The sequence below is a fragment of the Pteropus vampyrus genome, unplaced genomic scaffold (genome assembly GCF_000151845.1).
Source record: "Pteropus vampyrus isolate Shadow unplaced genomic scaffold, Pvam_2.0 Scaffold8, whole genome shotgun sequence".
Lineage (NCBI taxonomy): Eukaryota > Metazoa > Chordata > Mammalia > Chiroptera > Pteropodidae > Pteropus > Pteropus vampyrus.
Window position 1 is genome coordinate 6,884,569 of NW_011888789.1, and position 4,663 is coordinate 6,889,231.

A 4,663-nucleotide genomic window follows, 5' to 3' on the forward strand; every position below is an offset into this window, starting at 1 on the left:
AAATATTTCTAGTTTTAGTAGAGAAAAAAATGGGAACAAAAATATGGCTATGAATCTATGAATTAACCATGTCAGTTACAAGAATGATGCCAAGATTCTTTTTAAAAGGCGAAAGACTTCCAATTTCACGATGAGTTTCTGATACTCAAGGTCTTCAGTGTTATTTTTATGGCATCATCTTTCCAATCTCAATAATTCAGAATTGTGAAGAAGAAATCACTCCTGATTTGAAGTGAGGGATATATTTGGAACTAATGTACAGAATAGTAAATAGTAAAGGAGTTAGAGAGAATTGAATACTATGGAAATATGGCAGAGTTCAATTTTTTGCATTGCAACTCAAATGTGCTTAAAAGGTAATGCCCTTTATTTGTCTACAATTGGGGATGGTGGAAAAAGTGACCAGCACCATTATTTTTGCTACTGGTAGGAAAAAAATATAAAACTATTCCTAAAGGTTTTCAGTCCATTTCAAGTCAATTTACTAGTCAAATTTCTTTCCAGGGATGTTCGTTTCTCTTCTCTAAAAACATCTTCCTTGATCTTTTCATTGCAATTTATCCTCAGGTGCATAGAGAAGCCTCATAGCCTGTAACTCTCCTTGGTACAAATACTGTCTTTCTCTCAGGAAACCTGCTGATATCTGGTTTGCCTCTGGTCTCTGGTTTTTGGCCTCTAGGTCCTTATTCCATTTCTTATTGAAGTGACTATGGCTATTGTTATTGGAGGTCTGTGCTATCTACATGGTTAGAGACGACCTTCTCTGCCCCACCCAACTGCTGATAGGAGCCCATCTTGTTTTCTTTTAGAATAGAGCCTCTGAGCCCTAACCAATCCTCTCTCCAGCCCTGATTTAGGCTCTTGACTCACTGACTCAACATGGGAGTACTGTCTCCAGGCCTCACCTCTACACTCCGAGTTGCCATTTCTGTTCTGATGCAGCTGCCCCATGTTGGCCCAGAGTCGCCCTGAGAGGTTGTCTCCTCTGAGAAACCAAATGGGAAGTCTGACACAAGTTCCTTCACTTTACCTCCTCTGACCTCCTTGGTGCTACTGTATTCTTCAAGGTCACCTTGATTCAGGTCTTAAAGCAAAGGCCCTGGGATGTCAGGTTTGAGCAACCCTGGCATAGTCCTAATCCTTATCCTCATGCTCACTCTGAAATCTTTCTTCTTTTTCCTAATGGGATTTATGCTTTTCCTACTTGCCTGGTACGGGTTGTCCTATGTCTTTCTTCTGCATGTCATAGCAGACTGTTATTCTTGTTGTACCTATTCTCCCAGGCCCTGTAGACTTAAGAGACTAACCATCCTGGTTCACCTAGAACTGTCCTGGGTTTCAAACTGAATGTCCTGTGTCCTGGGAAACCCCTTGGTCCTCGATGAACCAGGATGGCTGGCTGGTCACCCTGGCTGTGATAAATTAACTTTTTGGCCAAATTAACTTTGGCTTCACCTCTACACTCCGAGTGGCCAAAGAGCTTTAGGGGAAGGAAAAATTGATTATTTGGAAAGAAACCTCATGTGGAAGTACAGAACTACAAAATATTTTTTTCACTATGGAAATAATGGCAGAAAGTTTGTTTCTATTACACCTAGCAACTAATTCATTGAAAAGGTGCTGAAGTCATTGCAGAATTGAAAGTAAAATGGCTGCTACATTTGTGAAAACTTTTCCTCTCATTGTAGAAGTTTTTTCTCCAGAAAGCTAGCCAAATTCAAAATTTCGAGCAACTTCAGTCATTTAAGAGAAGACCCAAAATAACTTTTAAGCTGAGTTCTGAAATAAGTCTCAAACATAGAGATATAAATAAGTATTTTCATTGTGTTAAAGCAATATTCATTTACTTTATACTATAATAATATTTGGAATTGAGTTCAAAATGAAGATAAACATGAAAACTACCAGTAAGTTACTAAAACCACTTGATTTTGAGCAGTCAGAGAAAGCTCAGGCAGCTTATCTGGGTGTGGCCATGAGAGCTCTTCATGTTGAAGTCAGGCAGGCAGCCTGAGTCGGGCCAGCTTATGAATGTCCTTGAGGATCCGAGAGGCAGAAAACGTGGACCAGCATCTCAGGCCTGTCGGTATCTCGAAGGCATATTCCAAGCCCAGTAATGATTTAGGCAACAGCAATGATTCAAAGTTTCTTAAAGACTGTGGCTGCATTCCAACAGGTGAGTGTGGACGAAACCCAGGTGAGAGGATGTGAATACTGAGAGAAGAATGATTGAGTCAGCTGTGGACAGTTGTTAAACACCCAGAGGACTGGTCTCAGGGTAACAGAGAAGATTTGAAACAGAAAAAAACCAGCAAGAACAAAAAGGAGTTACGTACCTCAACAGAAGTTTGATCATGAAATGGGCCTAAGGGAACAAAAACGTGACAAACTAGGAGACCACTTGGGAGCCCGGGGAATTTCAGTGGGGCTGCTGATGCTGGATGTGATCAGAAGCTATAAAGACTTAGGGTGCAAAGTAGATAGACTTATACTACAGCCTAACAGAATATTGGACCACCATATTCAAATTTGTCTGGACCCCGGGACTGGATGAGCTTTCAGTTGGGGAGAACTTAAAGGAGCAGAGAAGGGACAGGTAGGTAAATAGGATTAGGGACAAAGGTGCCCTAGTGCTAGTTTATTAAATTTGCGTCAGAGACTGCCTACAGCCCCCAGAAACTGTTGCACCAGAGTATTCGATTGAAGTATAAGAGCTGGAAGGTATTTATTTTTAATAAATAAATACTTATTGATTTTCTACTATTTGCTTGTATTGGGTGTTGGGGATACACTGGTGAAAAAATTAGACCAAGTTGAAGGAAGACCTGAGAGGCGAGTCAGATAAATACACAACTACTCATGGAACTGTGCTGGGAGTGCCAGAGATGGCATAGAAACACATTGGAGGGGCACCCAGTTAATCTAGGCTGGGGGGTGCATGAAGGGCTTCGGCTATTCTCATTTTATATGGGAAGAGCAGAAAGATTAAATAAATTATTTTATGACTCCTGAAATAGTGGTCCCCATTCTTTCTGGCATCAGTGATCGGTGTTCCTATGAGAATCTGGTGCCCGATGATCTAAGGTGGAGCTGAGGTGGTGATGCCAGTGCTGGGGAGTGGCTGCAAATACAGATGAAGCTTCTTTTGATTGCCGGATGCTCACTTCCTGCTGTACAGCCCGGTTTCTAACAGGCCATGGGCAGGTAACTAATCCCAGATACTTGGTTAAGCAATGCCTGGAGAAGCTCCAGGTGGAACCAGTGGCCCCACCTGAGCAAGGCTGCACACAGTCTCACTTCTCATGGCATCCAAGTGATATAAACAGGCATGCAACAACCATGAAGGCTGGCATGCGAGCTCAGGTTATTTCTTCATTTGCTAGGCTGCTTTCTTGTTTGTCCTATATAAGATGGTGGACTTTTGGAATGGCAGGGAACCTCTCCTGGAGCACAACCCTATCCTGGCATGTCTTGGCCTCCACATATTCTTCATGGGATGCTGACAACTTTTAGGACTGTATGCCTCATCTTGTCTCACACACTACTGCTTATAAATTTCCCTAATTTCCAGCTTGAAGCCTACCCTGTGCCGTGTTGTGCTGTTTGCTTTCATCTATCCTGTCACATTTTCATTTGCATCTGCCATATACTCAACACACAGGCAAATGTTCAGGACAAACCTCTGAATAGGTGTAGAAACAAACCAGCACAGATCTGGAATTTGATAAAGACTGCTCAGTGTTTATACACAGATTGAAAAGCAGAGGATTATGGCACTACTTCACGTGGTAACCTCCATTAGGAAATTAAATAACCTACAGAGTATGTGCTAAGTGTTCTGGTCACCTTAGGTGAGAAGGAAAAGTAAAAGATGTAACGCTTATTCTCTTGGAGGGCAAAAGCTATTTAATGGAACTACCATGTGGTACTAGAAATAGACCTATGATTAAATTTTAGTTTTGCTACTCTGACTTTGAGTAAGTCACTTTTCATTTTAACATCCTTAAAGATTGGCTAATACTAAGAATATTTTAAAGTTGTGTTAATTAAATAAAAAGCAAAATAACATTGTAGCATAACACAGAGCCTAGAACAGAACTGATGCTTCATAAATGTTTACCGAATTTGGTAATGCTAAAACATATGCATTAATAGTAAAGAACCCCAAAGAGCACTCAAAACAGCATATAATCAAGTGCTAAATTGTGTGGAACACTATGGAGGAAGTCACGAAGGCTTATTCACAAGTGGGCTTGATGAAAAATTAGCTGTCACATTGGGGTAATGAATTTCACATGGACTCCGTCACAGGCTGCAGCCATTTGGAGGCTGAATCCATAATTTTAGTTTTACATCAGATAAAAAGTATTTGCATTTTCTCCCTGATTTTAAAAGCAATATAGACACATTGTAGAAAATGTGAGCAGTACAGAAATGTTTAAAATCAAATTGACTATGAAAGACTCGTTTCCATTATTATTTAAAAAATGTATATATATTCTGTATATATCTTGCTTGTTTTTAACTTAAATTGTATGGTGAGAAATTTCTCATTTCTTTTTAAATTATTGAAAACTATATTTTTAATAAATGTGAAGTGCACATTTCATTTATGGATACACTTCATTGTGTTAATTATTCTCTTGTTCTATTAGAAATGTTT